The 25792-nt window shown below is 45.8% G+C and overlaps 1 pseudogene; it reads left to right on the top strand.

Moving 5' to 3' along the window:
- Positions 1-682: 682 nt before the first annotated feature.
- LOC148144295 (uncharacterized) lies at positions 683-15673 on the top strand (annotated as a pseudogene).
- Positions 15674-25792: the final 10119 nt, after the last annotated feature.

The raw sequence follows: 25792 nt of genomic DNA, 5'->3' as shown, positions 1-25792 counted from the left end.
CTAGAGGGCATATATTTGTGGGCGGCATGGTGGCACAGTGGTTAGCACTGCTGCCTCACAGCGACAGAGACTCGGGTTCAATTCCCGCCTCAGGCGACTGACTGTGTGGAGTTTGCACGTTCTCCCCGTGTCTGCGTGGGTTTCCTCCGGGTGCTCCGGTTTCCTCCCACAGTCCAAAGATGTGCAGGTCAGGTGAATTGGCCATGCTAAATTGCCTGTAGTGTTAGGTAAGGGGTAAATGTAGGGGTATGGGTGGGTTTCGCTTCGGCAGGTCGGTGTGGACTTGTTGGGCCGAAGGGCCTGTTTCCACACTGTAATCTAATCTAAATCTAAATTTGAGCTGAGAGGGGAATGATTTAATAGGGACCTGAGGGGCAGACCTGCTCGCTCTCAGCAGTATCCCAGTGTTGTGAAAGATATTCACTTTCAGGTGGATTTATCTTGACGTTAGTCTTGACATTTTTGCTTTTCTGCCCCTGTAAGATCCTGAATCAGCATCTTCAGGGGAATTAGTTAGAGCGGAGTGAGAACAGACGGGGAGAGAGAGAGTGGGATGGTGCTTTCAATTTTGTGGAATAACAAAAGAATATTCCACAGAAAGTAGAATTCCTTGTTCTGAATTTCTACCCTGCACTGACAATGATGACTTTTGTAATCTCTTTTTAACAGAGTATTGGACGATCTGAAGACAGAAGTTTCAAAATCAACAGATGAAGGGCTCTCCATTGTCTGCAATCCTCACTTTGACATCAATGTCTGACAGTCACTGACTCCATCGGGACGACAACAATTTTCCAACTATGATTCTGTGAGAAGGAGCAAAGCTTTTTGGTTCCGGTTTGAGTACGTTTTCAGCATCAGTGGGACTGGATGAGAGACCCTACTGTTGCAGTTCACTGAGTGTGGAGCCTGAAGCAGTTATACGGCCTGGAAAAAGAAATTCACGGTGGGGAGGGGCTCCACACGCGTTTGTGTGTGGCTGAAGCGTTGGCCATGGAGAAACCCGAGGAATCCTGCCTCGTAGAGAAACCGTGGAAGTGTGGCGACTGTGGAAAAGGTTTCCATGTCCCGTCTGTCCTGGAGACTCATCGGCGCAGCCACACCCGGGAGAAGCCGTTCTTCTGCTATGTCTGCGGGAAAGGCTTCAGCGATTCCTCCAACCTGCTGACCCACCAGCGAGTCCACACGGGTGAGAGGCCCTTCATCTGCCCCGATTGTGGGAAGGCTTTTCGTGATTACTCCGCCCTGCTGATCAACCGGCGGATCCACACAGGGGAGAGGCCCTTCAGCTGCCCCGAGTGCAGGAAGGCCTTCGGTAATTCCTCCACCCTGCTGAGGCACCGGCGGATCCACACGGGGGAGAGGCCCTTCAACTGCCCCGACTGCGGGAAGGCCTTCAGCAATTCCTCCAACCTTCAGATACACCGGCGGATTCACACGGGGGAGAGGCCCTTCATCTGCCCTCTGTGCGGGAAGGCTTTTCGTGATTCCTCAGCCCTGCTGACCCACCGGCGGATCCACACGGGGGAGAGGCCCTTCAACTGCCCCGTGTGTGGGAAGGCTTTTCGTGATTCCTCAGCCCTGCTGACCCACCGGCGAGTCCACACCGGGGAGAGGCCCTTCAGCTGCCCCGAGTGCAAGAAGGCCTTCAGTAATTCCTCCAACCTGCTGACCCACCAGCGGGTCCACACGGGGGAGAGGCCCTTCAGCTGCTCCGAGTGCGGGAAGGCCTTCAGCAATTCCTCCAACCTACTGACGCACCGGCGGGTCCACACGGGGGAGAGGCCGTTCAGCTGCCCCCAGTGCAGGAAGGCCTTTACCCAGGCCTCTGCCCTGCTGAGGCACCGGAGGATCCACACGGGGGAGAGGCCCTTCAGCTGCCCCGAGTGCGGGAAGACCTTTACCCAGGCCTCCACCCTGCTGACCCACCGGCGGATCCACACAGGGGAGAGGCCTTTCAGCTGCTCAGAGTGTGGGGAGGGGTTCAGTCAGGTGAGCCACCTGCAGAGGCACTCGCGGCTCCACTAGGGGGAAGAGGCCCTTCAGGGGCCCCGAGTGCAGGACGGGGTTCACCTGCTCGATTTAAGCTGCTGACCCACCAGTGTCTCCACACCAGGGAGAGGCCGTTCACCTGCTCCTCCCAACTGTGGACGTACTGAAGCGGCGACGGCCGAGTGACATTATCGACTGGACTGTCAAACCAGTTTCGGGGCTGCTGGGTTTGAATCCGACCGCGGCAGATGGCGGAATTGGAATTTGGTCAGAAACTGGAGTTCAGAATCTAACGATGAAACCATTTTTTGCTGGGGTGGGGGTGGGTGGAGAAAACCCCCATCTGATTCACTCACATCCTTTTTAGGGGAGGAAACTGCTGTTGTGGGAAAGGATTCACTCAGTTGTTCCAGCTGCATTCTTTACCCAGGCTGGCCTACATGTGACTCCAGACCCACAGCAGTGTGGTTGACTCGACACTGCCCATCCAACTTACTTGGAATACAGGATACGGGTTGAAATTACTGAGTGAGGCAATACTTCCCACAGGTTAAGGCTGTACCAAGGATCCAATTACAAAGGGACAACTTGGTGGTGACCAATAGTAAGGAAAGTGTAGTTGTGGGGGGATGTGTGCGTACTTCGGTCTTGAGCTGTTTGAAAAGTAGCTACATTTTCTCTGCCTTTTTTGCTGGGGGGATTTGAAGCTGTAACAAAGCTGGATTGCAATAAAGGTTACCTGAACTTACTGAGTTTCCAATGTTGTGTTTCAGATCGAGCAGTGAATGAGTAGCTAGTATCGTTAGAAATTGTAAATTTTTCAGGAGTGCAGGTATTGCGTCATTTCATCAGCATTGTAAAGTTTCCTGGCAGCACTGGGACGTTTGGGCTGTGTTCACTCGATGTGGAGGTGCCAGTTTTGGACTGGGGTGGATAAAATTTAAAAACTCACACAACACCAGGTTTATTTGAAAGCACCAGCTTTTGGAGTGCTGCTCCTTCATTGGATAGCTGTGAAGCAGGATCAAAGACATTACATTTTATAGCAAAAGATCACCGTGTCATGCAACTGATAGGATATATTGAACAAACCTAGATTGCTGTGATTGTGTGCATGTGAGTTTGTGCGTGAGTGTGCGTGTAAGAGTGTGTGCATGCTTAGTAAAGTGAAAGTGTGTTGGAGTATAAGTCTGTGAGAGTGTGGGAGTATGTGTGCTTTACGTTTTACTAAAACAAGAAAGGGCAGGATGTGTACAGTTAATTGTAGGACCATGGGTCATGTTGTAAAAGAGAGAGACATAGAGTCATAGAGATATACAGCATGGAAACAGACCCTTCGGTCCAACCTATCCACGCCGACCAGATATCCCAACCCAATCTAGTCCCACCTGCCAGCACCCAGCCCGTATCTCTCCAAACCCGAGATATGGGGAGGTGGGGTTTAGGTACGTAGTTCTTTGAAAATTGTATCACTGGTAGACAGGGTGGTTTAGAGTACTGGGTACAGTTCGGGTGGCCCTGAAATACGAAGAAGACTATTAGAGAGGGTTCGGTAAAGATTTACTAGGACGTTGCCAGGACTGGAAGGTTTGAGTTATAAGGAGAGGGCGGGACATCTTTCACTGAGCACAAGGAGGTTGAGGGGTGACCTCATCGAGATTTATAAAATCATGAGGAGTGAAGTTCGGTGAATAGCAAAGGGCTCTCCCTTCGTGCAGGGGAGCTCAAAACTAGGGGGCATATTCTTTCAAGGTGAGAGGAGAGAGATTTAAAAGGAACCGGAGGGGCACTGTTTTGACAGAGGGTGGTTTGTGTGTGGAATGAACTTGCTGAGGAAGTGGGAGATGCAGGTACAGTTACAACATTTAAACGACATTACAACATTTACAACATTACAGTTACAACATTCAGATGGGTACATGAATAGAAACGTTTAGAGGAATATGGGCCAAATGCAGGCAAGTGGGACTGGTTTAGTTTGGGAATCCTGGTCGGCATGGACACGTTGGACCGAAGGGTCTGTTTCTGTGCTGTATACCTCTATGAACTGGAGGTGATCTTATTGAAACCAATAGAATTCTGAAAAGGGCTTGATAAGATAGATGCCGATAAAATGCTCCTTTTTGGGGAGAGTCAATAGAATCCCAACAATGTGGAAACAGGCCATTCAGCCTATCTATTCCACACTGGCCCTCTGAAGAGTGTCCCACCCATATCCATCCCCTCACTCTGTATTTCCCCTTCCCCCACCTCACCCCAGCTCCAAACTTCCAGCTCAGCACTGTCCCCATGACTTGTCCTACCTGCCTATCTTCCTTTCCACCTATGCACTCCACCCTTCTCTCTGACCTATCACCTTCATCCCCACCCCCATTCACCCATCATACTCTTTGCTACCTTCCCCCCACATCCTCCCTGACCTATCCCCTCCATCCCCACCCCCATTCACCTTGTACTCTATGCTACTTTCTCCCCACCCCCACCCTCCTCTCAATTGTCTCTCCACCCTGCAGGCACTCTGCCTCTATTCCTGATGAAGGGCATTTGCCTGAAACGTCCATTTTCCTGCTCCTTGGATGCTGCCTGCACTGCTCAGCTTTTCCAGCACCACTCTAATCAAGAATCTGGTTTCCAGCATCTGCAGTCCTTGTTTTTACCCTGTATTTCCCATGGTCATCCACCCTAAACTGCACATCCCAGGGCACTATGGATTGGTCATGCTAAATTATCCACCATAACCTGCCCATCCCGGGGAACTATGGGTAATTTAGTAAGGCCAATCCACCACAACCTGCCCATCCCGGGGCACTATGGGTAATTTAGTAAGGCCAATCCACCACAACCTACACCTTAATCTATAAATTAGATTAGTCCGCAAGGGTGAAAAAATCAGTGACGGTAAAAAGCACAAGTACAAGGTTAGTGACAGGTGTCTGCCCCGGGCCGCACGGCGCCATTTTCCTAACGGCCGCCCTCCCGCCGCTTCCTCGCTCGAGCGACTTCTCCTCCCAACCGCCTTCGCCCCCGCGTGACGTCTGCACGGGGGGATGGGCGGGGCCGGGGAGCCTCACCGTCACCAAGCAACAGCGTCACCAATGGACCAACAATCGAAACTGGATACTAATGTCACAAAAACTGAAACGATACATGGTGTGTCTGAATGTGTGCCGCATTGTAACAAAAGTGAATGAATTAAATGCACACATTGGAAGTGAATAATTATGGTCTGAGACTCCTTACAGAGACTTGGCTTCAAGATGGCAAGGATTGGATCCTGAATATTGAGGGGGGAGTCAGATGGGAAGCGAGGTAAAGGCAGAGGGTTGGCACTGCTCATCAAAGCACTGAGCACACGGTAGTCTGGTGTCAGCTCGGGTTTCAGGGCCTGATTTCTCTGTCCTCTGAACTCGCTGTTCCCACAGAGTAAGATGTCGGTCTGTCCTCAGCTTTGCTGGACTTCTGCAGAAGCTTTCACGCCTCTTTTACAGCTTCCAGAACAAGTAAACATTCAGTCAATCGAAAGCAAACCTACAATCTCAGCCTGTCACCCATCCAGACACAGAGTGTAGTCACAGCAGGGAATCAAACAAGAAAAATGAAACAAAATCAGAAATAAATAAATGCTTAATGTTTGTTCATTAGGAAGTAAACCAGAAATAGGGCTGTCCCAGATTCTGAGAGTGCCCTACTTGAGGAATTCTCTCTCCCTTCGATGTATTAGTACTGTTGGGGCAAAGTAACGCGTGTGTCAAATCGTTTAAAGCAGTCAGGAGAGGAGACCTTGAGCAATTAACTAGCTTTATTCATTGCCATGGGGAGTCAAACGTATTCTAATGTAATACAGAATGTTACAAGTTTTATGGTAAATCACAAGCACAATCTCCATTAATTACGCAACTGAGGGGCAGTCGTAGGTTTCACATACGTTGTCCAGACCTACGTTTCTTAATGTCTACAAATCTGAATGTTATCTTATGCTGCAGGTTCAGCTAGGCTCGAATTACCGATAAGGGACAGAGAGAACCAATCCATGATTCTATGAAGCAGCACAGTCTAATGGCCCGAGGAGCAGAGACAGCCTGCAGCTGCAAGGTCAGGCTATCAAAACAGAATTCCTTAGCCAGGGCTCAGACAGCATTATGTTAACAGGCTACATTTTACTGCAAACATTGCTTCGTGACAAAATGGCTTCCACGTAGTTTTGTGTCAGGGGTAGCTAGGTTTTCTGTTTTTATTTTTAAAATGCAGCTGATTCCCACAAGTAACTGCCACAGGTGCAAGTACATCACATGCAATATTCCTCATTGCAGCTTCACGCCGGTTTTGCATCCTCTGTTTTTCCTGCGCCTTGGCTCCAGCACATTCAGCTTCCTTCCCTCATTCCCATCCCCCCGCCCTGATGGCCATGCTGACCCGCAAAAGTTCGGTTTGCCCCTCCGTTCTTTCCCAGTTGTCTTTTGTGGGTTTTGAAAACTTTCCCAATCCTCTGATTATAGGAGTTGAATTTATGTTGTAGCTGCACCAGACATTGGTTAGGCCACTTTTGGAATATTGTATGCAGTTCTGGTCTCTCTGCTAGAGGAAGGATGTTGTGAAACTTGAAAGTGTTCGGAAAAGATTGACAGGGATGTTGTCAGGGTTTGAGCTGAACAGGCTGGGGCCGTTTTCTCTCGAGCGCCAGAGGCTGAGAGGTGACCCTACAAACTTTTATAAAATCAGGAGGGACATGGATAGGGTAAATAGACAAGATCTTTTTCCTGGATGGATCATAGTTTCAGGGTGAGGGTGAGATTTAAAATGAACCTAAGGGGCAACTCCTATCTTCAGAGGATGGTGCTTGTAAGGAATGAGTTGCCAGAGGAAGTGGTGGCGGCTGGTACAATTACAGCATTTAAAAGGTACCCAGCTGGTGTAATGGAAAATTAACATTTATTGTGAAATCTATAAAAGCACAGGGAAACAAAGAAGTAAGGGCCTGACTTTGCAGACAGGCAGAAAAAAAATGTAAAGTTAAACCGACCTAACAGCAGACTTACAAGGCCAGTAAACTACCATATCAACAGTCAAGGAATAAGAAAAACAACTCCATACATGAAAAGGACCTCAAATGTTCCGGCTCCTGGCCTTGAGCTGTTGATAAGGAGAAGTGAATCCAGCCAGGACTGACAGTTAAGGCGAGTGTTGTAGAGCAAAGAGACCTTGGACTGCAGGTTCATAGTTCCTTGAAATTGGAGTTGCAGGTAGGCAGGATAGTGAAGAAGGCGTTTGGTATGCTGGCCTTTATTGGTCAGAGCAGAGAGTACAGGAGTTGGGAGGATAAGTTGTGGAATACTGTGTTCAGTTCTGGTCTCCCTGCTGTAGGAAATATGTGTGATACTTCGAAAGATTGACAAGGCTGTTGCCAGATTTTGAGGGTTTCAGCTACATGGAGAGGCTGAATAGGCTGAGAATATTTACCCTGGGCATGGATAGGGTGAGTACTTAAAGTCTTTTCCCCAGGGTAGTAGAGTCTGTGGCACAGCAAGGAACCGTAATGACCTCCTCAGGAGACAGACACATGCTGCAACTGACAGGGTACCCTTCGTTGTTCTGTACTTCCCAGGGGCTGAAAAATTACGCCATGTTCTTCGTGACCTGCAACACATTATCAATGAGGATGAGCACCTCACCAAGATCTTCCCCACACCTCCACTACTTGCCTTTAAACAACTGCTAAACCTCAAACAGATCACTATTCGTAGCAAACTGCCCGGCTCTCAGGACAACTCCATGCAACCCTGTCACGGTGGACGCTGCAAGACGTGTCAGATTGTGGACATAAATACCACTATTATGCGTTGGAACACCTCCCACCTTGTACATGGCAGGTACTCATGTGACTCAGCAAATGTTGTCTATCTTATACGTTGCAGTCAAGGATGCCCGGAGGCATGGTACATTGGGGAAACTGAGCAAAGGCTACGACAACGGATGAATGGGCACCGCACAACAATCAACAGACAGGAGGGTTCCCTCCCAGTTGGGGAACACTTCAGTGGTCCAGGACATTCAGCCTCGGACCTTCGGGTGACCATCCTCCAAGGTGGACTTCGAGAAAGGCAGCAGAGGAAAGTGGCCGAGCAGAGGCTGATTGCTAAGTTCGGTACCCATAGGGAGGGCTTCAACCGGGACATTGGGTTCATGTCACATTACAGGTGATCACCATTGCACTACACACACACACACACATATATTCCTACACAAACACACACGGACACAGGTACACACAGACGCGCACACAGATGCCCACACACACCCATATAGACACACACACTCCCACACTCTCACATGCACCTCCTCACAGACTTAAGACACTCTGCACTCACGACACGCACACACACACACATACACACACATTCTCACACTCACAACTCCCAACCCAGACAGACACACACGCACACACAGACAAAGACCCACATGCACACATATATTTTGTGTGGTGAATCTGTACTTGCAGTGTACATTGCACTTTGCTCAAAAACTGCATACATTCATGTAGAACTCTGAGCTCAAAAACTGCATGAATTTATGTAAAACTCTGTTATATCACTTTTTAGATTAGAATCAATCTAAACATCAGGTCATAGACAGAGAACACAGGGGGCTAACTCCTTCAAAATATTGTCTAGCTATCACCACTGTTAACAGCTAACCCGAGAATGCAACTTCTAAAAAAAGGGTTTTGTGATTTACACATGAAAGAAGTGAAACTATCACTGTATTCTGACAGATGAAAGGCTTAACAGACAATCAATTTTTCAATGTATAATTTCAGTTACATCACACTGCAAATTTTTGCTATAAATTCTGTGTTAGGATTGAGCCCTCCACTATCACCTGATGAAGGAGCGTCGCTCCGAAAGCTAGTGTGCTTCCAATTAAACCTGTTGGACTACAACCTGGCGTTGTGTGATTTTTAACTTTGTACACCCCAGTCCAACAGCGGCATCTCTAAATCAAGGCAATCGGAGTTTTTTTAAAACCCGAAAAGTAATGAAGTTTAACGACGCGAACCCGAAAATAAACGAAGGTAATCGGAGTTTCTTTAAACCGAAAAGTAACGACGTTTAAATGTCGCGACCCCAAAATAAACGAAGCAACAACCCGAAAAATAACGAAGTTCAAATGAAACGAACCCGAAAATAAACGAAGTTTAGGCAATCGGAGTTTTTTTTAAAACGAAAACTAACAAAGTTAACGCAACCCGAACCGAAAATAAATGAATTTTAAGCGATCGAATTTTTTCTATTAAAAAGATAACACCAGAAAATAACCAATCTCTGGAGATTGATTTTGTTTTATTTCTGAAAGCAACGAAGCTCGGGAGAAAGAATTTTTTTAAAAAAACCAAAAATTAACAAAGCTTGGGAATTCAGATTTCAACCCTCCCCTCAGAGTTCAGCAATTTTCGAAGACCACTGTCCGTAAGTACCAAAGCACCCTCAACTTCAATTAATCTCTCCCCCCTTTTTAAACATTTAACAAGTCCCCCAGACTCATCCATTGCTAAGACCGATCCTTTCGGGCTGGACTGGTCACGTCAGACACCACTTGACTGACAGGAAAACCAAACGTTCGAAAAACAATCACGTCTGGCAGGCCGAATTCCTCAACACTCAATAGTGAGGGACATTTAACTCGTACACTGCTGTTCACAATCTGTCCGAGCCGAAACGTGCCAGGGCACCAAAATGAAGATCTGCGTCTCCTCAAGAGGGGCCTCTTGGTTCGAGATCGGTCAAAGGAATCGACAAATGCGGTGTATTCGAAAAGCAAGGTTCATTAGTTTATTGAATTAAGGTATCTTAACGCAATTCTATCCAGCAACACTGAGATTGAAGCTTCTGTGTTCCGTGATGAAGTTGCGCAATTACATTTGAAAATTGCACATTATTTATATGGTTTTTAAGAAATAATAGTCTTAATTACGAGAAAGACCAATCACATATAATAAGGTGACACGATTTACAGCAAGTTAATCCAATGATATTTTCTTTAAGAAGGATATCTAATTTACATAAATTGTCATGCCATGTATTAGTTCAAATGGTCAAATAATGTGTCAGTATTCATCTTATGAAAATTCTATTGTCCTCTTATCTTTGAACTGCAAGTTAATTCTGCGAATCAGCAGTATGTTCAGCAGTATGGTTCACAGGCCATTTTGTAGTATTCTTTTAAATCGAGAAGCCATTTTGTTGAAATAAAAATGTACATATTTTGTTGCCTAAATTCCAACTTTAGATCCTCACACCCACCTCCCAATTCAATCTATCACGACCAGACTCGGCAACAGTTTCTTCTCCCAAGCCATCAGGCTCCTTACCACTACATGATTGGACTCTTTTCCGTCTGACTATTTTTGCACATTTTCGAATTTCTGCTAGAAAAATGTCTATTATTTATCATTCTTTTATTATGCTGTAACTTGCGTGTTTTGCACTCTGGTCCCTAGAAGTAGAGGAGATGACAGAAACATTGGAAGCTGGTGAGAGAGCGTTCACAAAATTAATCCCGGGAATTGACGTGTTTGCTAATTTTGCAATGTTGCGTAGCTTAGCTGAGCATTCGTTCGAGTTTGGAAGAATGAGAGGAGATCTGAATGAATAAATATCAGAATTTTAGTGGGCCTGAAAGGTTAGTTGCCAAAAAGGTAGTGTTCATTTGTGGGAGAGTTTCAGACCAGAAGGAATAGCCTCTAAAGTGTTAGCATATTTATGATGGAGTTGAGGTGGATATCTTCTCTCAGAGGGTAATGAATGACAGGGCTATTGAAGTTCTATCACTAAGTATAGTCAAGCCAGATGTTGGGCAGAATTTTAATCAATGGGGAATCAATAATAAGGCATGAATGTGGATTTTTAGATTATAATATTAATCATTATGGTAATAAAAGGTGGAGCAGATTCGATGGGGTGAATGGATTATTTTGGCCAAAGGGCTTATAAACATCCTGTGGGACCTTGACAGGGGAGATATGGATAAATTGCTTCAACTTATGTATGATATTCAGACCTAGGGTTCCACAGGATCTGTCAGTCAACATTTTTCAGCATTTTTAGGAGAACGGGAGCGAGGGTGATAATAGCCACAGTAGAGTAAGAATGGAGGGAGACTGTAGCATTACGATTCACATTTTTGAGGGAAGGAGAAAAGAAAGAATGTTCCACAGAAACCAGAATTGTCTGTTTTGAATTTCTATACTGTGTAGACAGCAATGTCTTCTGTAATCTCCTTTTACAGGATACGAGAAAGGGAGGATTTACAGCCAGAAATCTCAAAACAAGATCTGATAGAGACAATCAATTCATTGGTACGGGAATATCATCGGCCTTTGAATCTAGTAGAATTTTTTTATTTCTCTCCTGTCCTGTCTGCTTCACAAGGTTTCAAACATCAGTGAGACTGAGGTATGCATACCTGAGTGAGAGTGTTCCAATGAACTGACTGTGGGAAGAGCTTTAAGCGGGTACACAGCCTGAAATAGCAACACCCCATTCGCAGCAGCAATAGATGGAACACGTTCCATACATGAGTGGTCTTTCAACCAATTGTTAAAGCTGGAGAGAGACAAGGATTCCCACATCATGGAGAAATCGTGGGAGCAAAGCAATATCTTCACCCTTTCTATTCCTCATCCTGGGAGGGAGAGAGAGAGGGAGGAAACATTAATCACTTGTAGCAACTGAAGTGAATCCAGGGAGGGAGCTGACTCTGCACAGGTGTCAGATGCTCTCTGTCCTTCTTAACGGTATATTAATTTTTTTCCCCTCAGTTTGATACGTTTATTTATATACAATTTGCATTGTGGAAAAAGATCGTTTCTTTACTCATGTTCAGAATTAAAAGAGTAGTTACTCATGGGATGGAGCAGAATCTAAGGGATTGGCACGTTGATATAAAATGTAGACATATGTTGCTTCATATGGTGTATATCTGATATTATTCGCTGTTATAAAAGCCTTGTGGCTATTATTTTTCACATTCTAATCTAGCACTGAAGTTATATTCTGTATTTCTTGTCATCTTTTTTATTGAATAGGACAGCAGAAAGTCATTCAGCAACTTTACTGGTTTGTTTTTCTCAAGTAGCCTTGACATTTCATTTTCATTGTCCTTGATTCAGCTCCATTTCCAGTGTCTTTGTCGGCAGCTTGTTCCAGATTATTGTCACCGAAATGAAGATTTCCTCCATACACACTTAAGGCTATCTGGCTGCATGAGGGTTTTCAGGTTTCTGTGTCCTGGATAATATGTGATCAGGCATCTGGCAAACTACAGGAATTGTCACCTATGTTATGTTCATTTAACAGTATTGACTGTGATCACGTATTTTGTGAATTTATTTTTGCAGGAAGACATGTAGAAAGAAATCTGAAAGCAAATGATACATCAACTTCTGACAGAGCCACTTGAATCATTGGGACTTGAATATCAGCAACCATTCCAATTGAGAAGAAATGTTTGCTTTTGTCTGCTTGAGAGATTTTGAACACTTTGGCAGGAAGAATATGGAGACACCCAAGTGAGGGAGATTAAGTGCACTGACTGTGAAAAGTGCTTGAAACCAGTTACTCAGTTTGGGGAATCAAAGTCTCACCCCTCACGGTGGAGAGAGACTGTGTACCCATTCTGTTGGTAATCTCAAACCCAGAGCGACACAAGGAAAGCTCTCCCCATGGGGAAACTGTGGAAATGTGGGGACTGTGGGAAAGGGTTCCCTTCCCCATCAAGTGCTGGAGACTCATAGAAGCATTCACAAAGGGGAGAGGCCATTCTCCTGCTCTGTGTGTGGGAAGGGATTCAGTTGGCTGTGCAACCAGCTGATGCACTGGCATGTTCACACTGGGGAGAAGCCATTCACTTGCTCCAAGTACAGGAATACATTCGTCAATTCTCCTGGACTGCTGAAACATCCTTGGGTCCGCACTGGGGAGAGGCCGTTCACCTACTGTCACTGCAGGAAGAGGTTCATGAGTTCATCTACCCTGCAGACATACCAGTGGGTCCACACTGGGAGAGGCTGTTCTCCTGCCCTGAGTGCAGGAAGGGATTTGGTTGGGTGGACAACTTCCAGAGGCATTAGTGAGTTAGTCTCACCTTAAAAATATGTCCGCAAGTCTTGAAATCCCTCATTCCAGGGAAATGACTCCTGACATTCACCTTCTCTGTATCCAGCAAGATTTTCTAAATCTCAAAGAAGACCTGAAATGTTAGCTTGCTCTCTCTATGTGGACGCTGCCTGACCAGCTGTGATCTTCAGCATTTGTTGTTTTCAGGAATGATTCCAGCATCTGTCGCAATGCGCTCCTAAATGTTGGCTACCTCTTTCCAGATCCTTACTCAACAATCCACTGTGCGGTACAGTCAATAAAGTTCCACATTGCATCTCTTTCAGCACACACGGGCAGCACGTGGCTCAGTGATTAGCACTGCTGCCTCACAGCACCAGGGACAAGGATTTGACTCCAGCTTCAGGTGACTGTGCAAACTCCACACAGACATTGTCCTCCCCGTGGCTGTGTGGGTTTCATCGAGAGGCTCCGGTTTCCTCCCACAGTCCAAAGATGTACAGGTTAGGATGAATTGGCCATGCTAAATTGCCCCATAGTGTTCAGGGATGTGTGGGTTAGGTATATTAGTCGGAGGTAAATGGAGAGTTGTTGGGCCAAATGGCCTCATTCCGCACTGTAGGGATTCGATGTGGCAACCCCCCAGGTGTTTGCATTTCCTGTAGGGGAAGTGGGGACGGGCCGAAAGTTCAGTGTGTGTGAAGCGAAAATTAAACGTAGTGCTTTGCTTAAGCTCAAGCTGAGTGACTTGGTGGCGGACTGGAAAAGGAAGGTACGCAGTGTCTGTGGTTAGTGATGCTGCCTCACGGCACCAGAGAGCCAGATACAATTCCAGCCTCAGAGCCGTTGTCTGTGTGGGTATTGCACATTCTCCGACTGGTGTTTGTGGCGGATTTCTTCCAGTGCACCTGTTTCTTCCCACTATCCAAAGATGTGCAGGTTTGGGTGAATTAGCCATGTTAAATTGTCCATAGTGTCCAGGATGTGTAGGTTAGATGCATTAATCAGGTGTAAATGTAGAGCAATCAGAGTAGGGTAATGGTGCTTTCAATTTCATGGAATTACAAAAGAAAAGAATGTTCCGCATAAAGTAGAATTGTTTGTTCTGAATTTCTACCCTGACTTTCTACCCTGACTGACAGTGATGACTTTCATAATCTGTTTTTCCAGTGCATTTGAAGATTTGAAGACTGAAGTTTCAAATTCAGTAGTTGAAGGGCTTATGCCCGAAACAGCAACTCTCTTGCTCCTTGGATGGTGCCTGACCTGCTGTGTATTTCCAGCACCACACATTTTGACTGACTCTCCAGCGTCTGCAGTCCTCATTTTCATGTCAATGACAGACAGTCAATCAATCCATTGGGACTGTAACGATTTTTGACTATGATTCTGTGAGAAGGAGCAAAATTCTTTGGTTTCTGTTTCAGTACGCTTTCAGCATCAGTGGAGCTGGATGAGAGACGCTACTGTGGCAGCGCATTGAATGTGCAGCCTGTCACAATTATACAGCCTGGAAAGAGGAATTCACGGCAGGGAGGGTTTGTACATGCGTTTGTGTGCAGCTGAAGCTTTGGCCATGGAGAAACCAGAGGAATCTCGCCCCATGGAGAAACCGTGGAAGTGTGGTGACTGCGGGAAAGGCTTCAGTGTCCCATCTGCCCTGGAAATTCATCAGCGCAGTCACACCAGGGAGAGGCCGTTCTCCTGCCCAGAGTGTGGGAAGGGATTTATCCGCTCTTGCCACCTGCTGGACTACCGCCGAGTCCACACTGGGGAGACCATTCACCTGCCCCGAGTGCGGGAACAGCTTCACCCACTCCTCCCACTTGCTGGCGCATCAGCGTGTCCACACCGGGGAGAGGCCCTTCCCCTGCTCTGATTGTGGGAAGGCCTTCAGCAAATCCTCTGACCTGCTGAAGCACCAGTGGGTCCACACAGGCAAGAAGCCGTTCCCCTGCCCTGAATGTGGGAAGGCCTTCAGCAGTTCCTCCTCCCTGCTGACACACCAGCGGGTCCACACTGGGGAGAGGCCATTTGACTGCCCTGAGTGTGGGAAGAATTTTCCCCAGCCCTCCCAACTGCTGACCCACCGGCGGGTCCATACCGGGGAGAAGCCATTCTCCTGCTCAGTGTGCAGGAAGGGTTTTGCGGTCTCCTCTAACCTCGTGGCCCACCAGCGGGTCCACACGGGGGAGAGGCCCTTCAGCTGTCGCGAGTGCAGGAAGGCTTTCAGCAATTCCTCCCACCTGCTGAGGCATCAGCGGGTCCACACTGGGGAGAAGCCGTTCTCCTGCCCAGAGTGCGAGAAACGCTTTAACCGGTCCTCCCACCTACTGACCCACCAGCGGGTCCACATGGGAGAGTGGCCGTTCTACTGTCCTGAGTGCAGGAAGGGCTTCAGCAATTCTTCTGCTCTGCTGACCCACCAGCGGGTCCATAGAGGGGAGAAGCCATTCAGCTGCCGTGAGTGTGGCAAGAGGTTCACATTTTCCAGAAACTTGCGAAGACACCAGCGGGGGCACCAGTGCTCCCAACAATCGGATACTGCCAGTGACGCTACTGTGGATTAAACCTTGTGCCCCACTCTGACAATGGGTGCAGTGGGAAAGTTGGTGGGCTTTTAAAAAAAATTTCTGGACTGCACACTGCCTCACACCCCCAAGTGCAACTCTAAAGTGGCTCGGGGCGACATGGTGGCTCAGTGGTTAGCACAGCTGCCTCAGAGCCATGGATTCGGGTTTGAATCTACTGTTTGATTCTCCCGTGTCTGCATGGGTTTCCTCCAGGTGTTCTGCTTTTGCTCCCACAGTACAAAGATGTACAAGTTAGGGTGAGTTAGCCGAGCTAAATTGTCCATAGTGTTCAGGGATGTGTAAGTGTGGTGCAGTAGTCAGGGGTAAATGTAGACTGGTCAAAAGTGTGGTGCTGGAAAAGCATAGCAGGTCAGGCAGCATCTGAGGCGCAGGAGAATCGACGTTTTGGGCATAAGTCCTTCATCAGGATTCTCCTGGACTTCGGATGCTGCCTGATCAGCTGTGCTTTTCCAGCACCACATTCTTGACTCTGATCTCCAGCATCTGCAGTCCTCACTTTCTCCAAGTAAATGTAAAGTAATAGGGTTAAGAGAATAGGTCTGGGTGGGTTACTGTACGGAGGGTTGGTGTTGCCTTGTTGGTCCAAAAGGCCTGTTTACATTCTGTAGGGATTCTGTGATTCCATAAACTTTGCTTCCAGTGGGCGACATTACTCGGAGTCTGGGACTGCACGTTCCTAAGAATCCGCAGAAATCTAAGACCACTGGAGCAGACATGAGGCCATTCAGCCCATTGAGTCTGCTCCACCATTTGTTAGAAACAAAAAATAATTGTGGTTGCTGGAATCCAAAGTAGGCAAGCAGGAGGCTGGGAGAACGCAGCAAGCCAGGTAGCATTAGGAGGTGAAGTTAGCATTTTGGGAATTAACCCTCCTTCAGGACTGAAGAAGGGTTCTTCCCAAAACATTGACTTCTGTATCAGAAACAATTTACCAGTATGTTGCCGGGGGTTGGAGGGTTTGAGCTGCAGGGAGAGGCCATTTGGCTGGGTGAGAGATTTAAAAGGGACGTAAGGGGCAATGTTTTCACGCAGAGGGTAGTGCATGTATGGAATGAGTTTCCAGAGAAAGTGGAGGCTGGTACAATTATACCACTGAGAAGGCATCTGGTTTCGGACATGAACAGGAAGGGTTCAGAAAGATAATGGATTAGATTAGATTACATTACAGTGTGGAAACAGGCCCTTCGGCCCAACAAGTCCACACCGACCCGCCGAAGCGAAACCCACCCATACCCCTACATTTACCCCTTACCTAACACTACGGGCAATTTAGCATGGCCAATTCACCTGACCCTGCACATCTTTGGACTGTGGGAGGAAACCGGAGCACCCGGAGGAAACCCACGCAGACACGGGGAGAACGTGCAAACTCCACACAGTCAGTCGCCTGAGGCGGGAATTGAACCCGGGTCTCAGGCGCTGTGAGGCAGCAGTGCTAACCACTGTGCCACCGTGCCGCCCACTGACAAATGGAACCAAATTAATTTAAGATGTCTTGTCAGCGTCGATGAGTTGGACCGAAAGGTCTGTTTCTGTGCTGTACATCTCTATGTCTACTGGTCCTGATGTAAGTTTTAAAATTGAGTCCAAGTAACTTTGAATAGTTCAGTCTTGTTGAACTCACCTCTTGAAAGGTTTCAAATGAATCCCTCCAAGTGATACTGTTTAAAAATGCCGAGTTGGACAAAATATCCCATTAAGTTCGACACAAACCCACAGCTGAAGATATCAGAAGTCACACAACACCAGGTTACAGACCAACAGGTTTATTTGAAATTACAAGCTTTAGGAGCATTGCTCCTTCTTCAATGCTGCTGCTTCATCACTTCACCGACAAAGGAGCAGTGCTCTGAAATCTTGAGTTCAAATAAACCTGTTGGACTCTAACCTGGTGCCATTTGACTTCTGACCTTGTCCAGCCCAATCCAACATCAGCACTTCCACATCAGATTTGACTAATGAGATCGGATTTTATTCTGTGTGACTAAGTGAGATGCTCATCTGAAAACTCAAAACTGTTGGAGAGACAAAGAGACACGTGTCAGTGCTACTCCGCGGAGACAGGCCCATCGGCCCAAACTGGTCCATGCCGACCAAAATGTCCATCAACAGTAACCCCATTTCCCTGCACATGGCCACTATCCTTCTAAGCCTTTCCTCTCCATGTGTTTGACCAAATGTCTTTTAAATGTTATTAATGTACCTACCTCAACCACTTCCACTGGCAGCTCATTCCATACACAAGCCACACTCTAAAATTTTTGCCCCACATATTTTTTCAATCACTCCCTTCTGACCAGGTTTGTATGCACTGTTTGGAGATGTAGGAGTAAAACTTCACAATAAAAGATTAATACAGCCTTGAGTCATGACTCATGATTAAACACACTTTCTCTATTTCCAGCTGTAATTGAGAGGCTTCTCTGAATTAGTCGACATGTTTGTAACAAGTTGTGAAACATGAAAGGGTTCTGAAAAGATTTACAAAGATATTGCCAGGGTTGGAGGGTTTGAGCTGTTGCAAGAGGCTGAAATAGCCCCAGTCTATTTTCCCTGGAGGGTCAGAGGCTGGGGGGTGACCTTACAGACTGTTTCGCTGTAGAAGTGTTTCAGAAAAAAAAAATCTCAAACCTTTTTCCGATTGTTGCCTTTGCCAACATCTGTTGGCCATTAGTGAAGTCCCTTAGCCCAGTCGAATCGGACCCTCTGCCTTTTACAACCCCTCTTGGGGAAAAAAAAATCAAGATGACATAATCTTCTTAAAGGAGTAACATCATCACACAAACAGAAACATTTCTATCACAATGTTGTACAGTTAACAGGCCAAGATAATGACTTTTTTAGCCAATCAATTTAAATCCGGTCCTTTGGCTACCAATATCTATTAAATTTAAATCTGATGGTTTGGACAACAGAGGACCAATCCTATTGTAAAAACTCAATATGGCATCAAGGGTATAATAGAAGGGGACAGTTGGACAGAACCCCAGAGCTAACTCCCCATTGCTAGAGCTAAGAGTCCTCAGCACTAGAGAGAGACATCAGCTCTGACAGTCAGCTGTGAATGAGACAGCATCATTTACAAAAAAACCAGAAGAGCAGGAATTGCAGGAGGCATTCCTGACAAAAGATTCAATAGAAGGATGCTTAGAATATTCTGGAAGATGTAATCTGAGAGACTAAATTCTATTTCTTGTTGTTTTAGTGGGTCTTGTATTTACTGGAACAGCATATGACAAAAATCCTGTTTCATGCCAGAATCGTCAGTAGTTCGAAGGGATTTATTAGGTTTGTTAATAGCTTAGTTCAGTTGATCATCATTCAAGTTGATATGTAAATTGCTTTTTGTTGATTTTTAAAGTGTCAGGGATTTATTTTTGTTTTTAAGACTAGAGCAGATGACACTACTTTTCACACTAATTTTCTGATTATAGGGCAATGCACTCCTCTTTTGGTGTTTCGGTTTGAGATCTCAGAGGGGAGGGGATTCAGCATTCGCTTTATAACAGTATTGACGTGCCGTCCTGCTGAATGCAAAGGAGTCATTATTAATCCTAGCCTCTCACTCTGATTGTGGGTGAATCGCTTTAATTTGAATACTGACTCAGAAACTGCACAGACCACCAACTGTTGAATCATAATTTACACTTTATTGTAGGTAGGAACCAAAATATAAAACCCCTCAAGTAAGCAAGTTCACCCTCACCCCCCAAATCTTGGCTATCACCCAAATGATGGCGGAATTTAACATTGTTTCTACCAACAGTGCCCATCTCTGGAAGTTTACAGGGGTTTGATGCAGGGTTGTTCTTCCAAGCACTACAGGTGAAACGTTCTGGAGTTGAATTCTGGTGGAGTTCCGTCACTTTCAGATTTGCGGTGTAACGTTTCTTTAGATTCTAACACCATCTCCCCACACTTCTGGAGACCTCAGGTCTGTAGCTTACCTTCTTATCCTTGAGAGTTTTCCACCTGTTTGAAACAGCCTGTCCTGCAATTAACCCCTTTACGCCAAGGTAAAAACAATGACTGCAGATGCTGGAAACCAGAGTCGAGATTAGAGTGGTGCTGGAAAAGCACAGCAGTTCAGATAGCATTCAAGGAGCAGGAAAACTTGACGTTTCGAGCAAAAGCCCTTCATCAGGAATACAGGATTCCTGATGAAGGGCTTTTGCCCGAAATGTTGATTTTCCTGCTCCTTGTATGCCCTCTACACCAAGGCCTTCCTTCTACAAGCAGAATTAATTGTCCTTTTGTCACACAGTTATTAAACACCATTATCTCATCTGTCCAAAGAAACAGCTCATTGTTTTGCCTCCTTCTTCCCAGCGATAGTTAATCTATGTTATTTGTTAACTCCCTTGTAGCAGTTTCTCATTGGCCCTTTCGTTTCTTGGTCCAGAAAGCGTTATTGCTGACTCATGAAGTTATCAAAGTTCTGGAGTTTACAGGACCACACCACATTCCTGTCTGCCTCTTCCAGGAATAACGACTGCTCCTGAGATACTCGCAGTTCCTGACATTCCTTGGTATCCCCAAATACAATCCACATGTCAGGAAATCACTAGTGCTGCCCTGACACCAGACAGTCACTGTTGGAACAGAAGGATTATGGGAAGAAAATACAGAAATCCGAAGTGCAAAGAGACTTGGGAGTTCAAGTCCAGGATTTTCTCAAAGTAAACTTGCAGGTTGAGTCACTTGTTAGGAAGGCAAATGCAATAATGGCATTTATTTTGACAGGACTTGAATACAAAAGCAGGGATGTACTTCTGAGACTCTAGAAGGCTCTGGTCAGGCCACATTTGCAGCATTGTGAGCAGTTTTGAGCCTCCTATTAGCAAGGATGTATTGGCCCAGGAGGGTGTTCAGAGGAGGTTCACGAGAATGGTCCCAGGAATGAAACGTTTAACATATGAGGAACTTTTGAGGACTCTGGGACTATATGGAGTTTAGAAGGATGAGGAGGGTTACAATTGAAACCTACAGGATATTGAACGGCCTGGACAGAGTGGATGTTGGGAAGATGTTTCCATTGTTAGGACAAAGTAGGACCCGAGAGTACAGCCTTAAGAAGAAAAGGAAGACCCTTTAGTTGGGAGATAAGGAAAGCCTTCTTCAGCCAGAGAGTGGTGTATCTATGGAATTCACAGCCACAGAAGGCTGTGGAGGCCAGGTCATTGAGCAGATTTAAGATGGAGACAGAAATGTTCTTGAGTATCAAGGGTTCCGGGACGAAGGGGCTTGAGAAAGTTAACAGCCACGATTGAATGGTAGAGTTGACTCAATGGGATGAATGGCCTAATTTCAGCTCCTATGGTCTTATGATATGCTGATGTGTGGAGGGGTGATGAGTGGGCAAAGAGATGAAGAGGGAGTAGAATTAAGGGGAATCTGGATACAGCCACAAGGGAGAAAGAAATACAAGAACTGTACAATAAATGACAGAACTCTTAGGATCACTGGCATGCAGAGGGATCTGGAAGTGGAAACAGAGGTGGGTATGGTGGTCAAGAAGGCACATAGGACGCTTGCCTTTCCTGGGTGTGAGAGTTGGCAAGTTACATTACAGCTATTTATTTCAACCACATTCGGAATATTGTATGCAGTTCTGGTCACCACGCTATCAGAAGGACGTGGATGCTCTGGGAGAGTGTGCTTTAGTCAAGGGCTAATGTTGCGTAATAGGAGGAGGTGAATAAGTCTGTGTCAGTTACTCTTCAGAGGGTCAGTGTGCACATGTTGCGCCGAATGGTCTTTTCCACACTAGGGATTCTATGTTACTCAGAGGTTTTTTTATTCCCCAGAGTGAAAAGAACAACAACAAAAGGGCACAGGTTCAAGGCAAGAGGAGGGCAGTCTACAGGAGAAGTGGAGGGGAAGGTTTTTCACGCAGAGGGGTGATGGGTGGTGGAAGGAGGCATCTTAGCAACGTTTAAGGTGTATCTTGATAGACACATGAACGTGAGATGAACAAAACGATAGAAACCGCACATGGGCAATAAATAGCAGGTCCAAGTGAGAATTAAGAATTGGCACAGGCTTGAAAAGGGTGCCTAAACCAAATAAGAATGGCTTGTGACTGTGTTGTACTGATACAGGTTTTCCCCACTATCCAAAAGTGGAGCGTTCCTATGAAACCTTTCATAAGGCAAAATAGCGTAAAGCGAAGAAGCAATGAACATTAATTCATTTATATCGTATATACTCAAGTAATAGTCAAATTTTTGACTACTTTTTAAGGTTAAATTTAGGGGGTCGACTGTTACTTGGATACTACTTGAGGGGCCGAAATTCATGCCTGTCAAGATTCATACCGTATCATAAGCAGAAGCTCAACTGATGAATAAAGCAAAAAAAATTATGGTAATTCTGAAAACTGAGTGGAGCATACAGACAACGGACTGGAAGACAGGAACAGAGCCGAAGAACCAACAGACTGCAGAGCTGGAGTGGAACATGACGGCCATCACACTGTCTCACAAACATGGGTCTGTTGTCTATGAAGAACTAGGGTCGACTTTTACATGATCAGACTACTTTTCACAACACTTGCAAGAAAAAGAAATCAAACACGTCCAATTCGCCATGCATGGAGAACAGGAAATAAAGTAAAGAATTTAAAAAAAAAGATTTCCAGCATTCATACACAACTATACATGTGCACATGTCCATTTAAATACTGGGTAGGTTGATTCTTTGGAAGATGACAATCGCAAAGAAATGAAACTCTTCAACAAAATGCTGGATTTGGTAGAATGATTAATTAGTACCCCCACTCCCCTCCTTCCATCACATCACTGGGCAAGACAAAACCCCAGGATCTAAATAACATACCTACATACACACACACACAATCCTACCCATTTTACGTGCAATTACCTCAAATCACATTTATAAAACATAACCATAGAGGTTTACATAGGCTCTCGTACACAATATTGCCTGTGACCTTCTACAGCGCTGTAAAGTGCTGCAAATCCCATGATGACAGTATTTCATCTAATGTGTTAAATAACATTGTATATTTTATAAAAAAAGATATCTATACATTATACACAATTTAACATCGGAACAGTTCAGTCAGATGGTACAGCCTGCCCTCCTACATGGATTATAGAAGGTGTATGGAGAATTAGATAGTGATTCTAATAGAAATTATGTTTGTTTTAGGAATGGGAGTGATTGTGGCTCCAGGCTAATGGCGATCCGCCTTATCCCCCGGGTTCCCCCTCAGCCCAGCCCGGTACCTGGTAGAGTGAAGCCGCGGGTAGCTCCAGGCTCACGGTCCAGCACAGCACCGAGTGCAGCCTCTCCTCCAGTTTGTGCTCCGCCGGACTTTGCCCCCCGCCGCCGCTCCTCCACCTCCCGCCGCCGAAGAAGCCGCGGGCGCCGGCTCTCTCTCCTCCACCGCCGACATTTTTAATTTGTTTCCTCGTTCACCCGGTAACCGTCACCTCCCCCTTCCCGGACCCCGGGAATTATACACAAATAAACAATAAACCCCACCGGGGACTGTCTCCTTTTCTTCACAACTTTTGTTTGAAAAGTTCCGGCTTTAATTTGAAATGTATTTTAAAGGTATTTTCTGAGGTAAACGATGCCTGTCTGCCCCCTCCCTCCGTCAGAAACCGCCCGCTGAGTCGATGAGAAAACCGCAGCCTCGCGCCGCCATCTTTGTTTTTCTTCTTCTTTCCGTCTCCTCCTTCAGTGACGCACGTCATCCACGCTCCGCCCAATCAGAGCGCACCTTACTCCACCTGACCAATGGCGACCGGTGCCGGTTGTTACTGACAGAGTTTGTGTCCAATTGCCAATTTGGGATAAAAAAGGCGGGAGTCACAAATTTTTTCTCTGTGACTGCACATCTCATTCCTTTTGCCTGTCTCTTCCCCAGGGGGAGGGGGGGGAGGGGGGGGGAGGGGGGAATCCCAAACTAGAGGGCACAGGTTTAGGGTGAGAGGGGAAAAATTTAAAAAAACCCAAGGATTAAAAAAAAGTGTGAAAGTTAATTCGCCTCAAGAAAAACCCCCTCTTACGATCTGAACAAATAGATTGTTCACAGCCTATCACTCAATAAACAAGAAGGATGTTGTGAAACTTAAAAGAGTTCAGCAATTGTTTATAAGAATGTTGCTAAGGTTGGAGGGTTTGAGCTTCAGGGAGAGGCTGAATTGGCTGGGGCTATTTTCCCTGGAGCATTGGAGGCTGAGGGGTGACCTTATGGAGGTTTATAAGATCTTGACAGGTATGGATATGAGAAAAAGATAAGGTGTTCCCTGGGGTGGGGGAGTGCAGTACAAGAGGGCATTAGTTTTTGGGTGAAAGGGGAAAGATTTAAAACGGCCCCATGGGCAATTGTTTCACATATAGGTTGGTGCGTGAACTGAATGAACTGCCAGGAAAAATGGTGGAGGCTGGTACAAATACAACATTTAAAAGGCATCTGGATAGGTACATGAATAGGAAGTTTTAGAGGGAAATGGACAAAGGGCTGGCAAATGGGATGAGATTAATTTAGGCTATCTGGTCGGCACATACCAAAGGATTGTTTTTTGTGCTCTACAACTCAATGCTCTATTTCCACAGAGCCAGAACCAATTTCAAAAGGCTACGAATAGGCCATCCGCCCCTTACACACCGTCCTCAACTGTGGCCTAACTGAGCATATTTCAATTCTTAGTGCTATGTAATGAGCCAGACTTTATCAAATCTTAAAGCAAATGAACATTTAGGAGGCAGCGATTATAATATGGTAGAGATCAGTGTGCAGTTTGAAAGAAAGAAGGCAAAATTAGATGTAATGGTGTTACAATTAAATAAAGGGCAATAAGAGAGGAACTGTCAAAAATTGACTGGAAGCAGAGCCTAGTGGGGAAGACAGTAGAGTAACACTGGCAGGAATTTCTGGGTGTAATTGAGGACACAGTACAGAGGTTCATCCCCCCAAAAAAGAAAGATTATGGGGGGAGGGGGGGGGGGGGGGGAGGAGGAGAAGACTGCCATGGCTGACAAAGGAAGTCAGGAAATGTATCAATGAGAAAGAGAGCCTATAAAGTGGCCAAGACCACTGGGAAATCAGAAGCTTGGGAAGACTACAAAAACAAACAGAAGATAACAAAGAGAGAAATAAGGAAGGAGAGGATCAAATATGAAGCTAAGCGGACCAGTAATGTTAGAAATGATAGTAAAAGTTTTTTGCAATACATAAGAAACAAACGAGAGGCAAAAGTAGAAATTGGGCTGCTCCAAATTGATGCAGGAAGGTTAGTGATGGGAGATAAGAAAATATCTGAAGAACTTAATAAATACTTTGTGTCAGTTTTCACAGTGGAAGACATGAGTAATGTCCTAACAATTAAGGAGAGTTAAGGGGCAGAGTGGAGTATGGTAGCCATTACAAAAAATAAATTGCTAGAAAAGCTAATAGGTCTAAAGATTGAGAACTCTCCTGGCCCTGATGGCTACAGCCTAGCGTTCTGAGGGAGGTAGTTGAAGAATTAGCAGAGATGTTGGTTGTAATCTTTCAAAAATCACTGGAGTCAGGGAAAGTCCCAGATGATTGGAAAATCACTGTTGGAAGTCCTTTGTTCAAGAAAGGATCAAGACAAAAGCTGGAAAATTATATGCCGATTAGCCTAACCTTAATTGGAGATAAAATTCTAAAATCTATCGTTAAGGATGAGATTTCTAAGTTCTTGGAAGTGCATGGTTGGATTAAAATAAGTCAGCATGGATTTAGTAAGGGTAAGAGTTAAGTAGGTTAGACTTGGGAAACCCAGAGGATGTCACTACCTAGATTTCCAAAAGGTCTTTGATAAGGTGCCTCATAGGAGGCTGCTGAGTAAAGTGAGGGTCCATGGTATTCGAGTTGAGCTACTGGCATGGATTGAGGATAGGCTGCCTGAGAGAAGGCAGAGAGTTGGGATAAAAGGTTCTTTTTCGGAATGGCAGCTATTGACAAGTGGTGTCCCGCAGGGCTCAGTGTTGGGGCTGCAGCTGTTCACTTTATATATTAATGATCTGGATCAAGGGACTGGGGGCATTCCCACGAAGTTCGCTGATGATACAAAGTTAGGCAGACAGGCAGGTAGT

The sequence above is a fragment of the Chiloscyllium plagiosum genome, unplaced genomic scaffold, assembly GCF_037043375.1.
Source record: "Chiloscyllium plagiosum isolate Xiang-an unplaced genomic scaffold, Cpla_swu_hap1 HiC_scaffold_27, whole genome shotgun sequence".
Classification (NCBI taxonomy): Eukaryota; Metazoa; Chordata; class Chondrichthyes; order Orectolobiformes; family Hemiscylliidae; genus Chiloscyllium; species Chiloscyllium plagiosum.
Note: the sequence above shows the minus strand (reverse complement) of the source record. Positions and strands in the feature narration are given on the sequence as shown.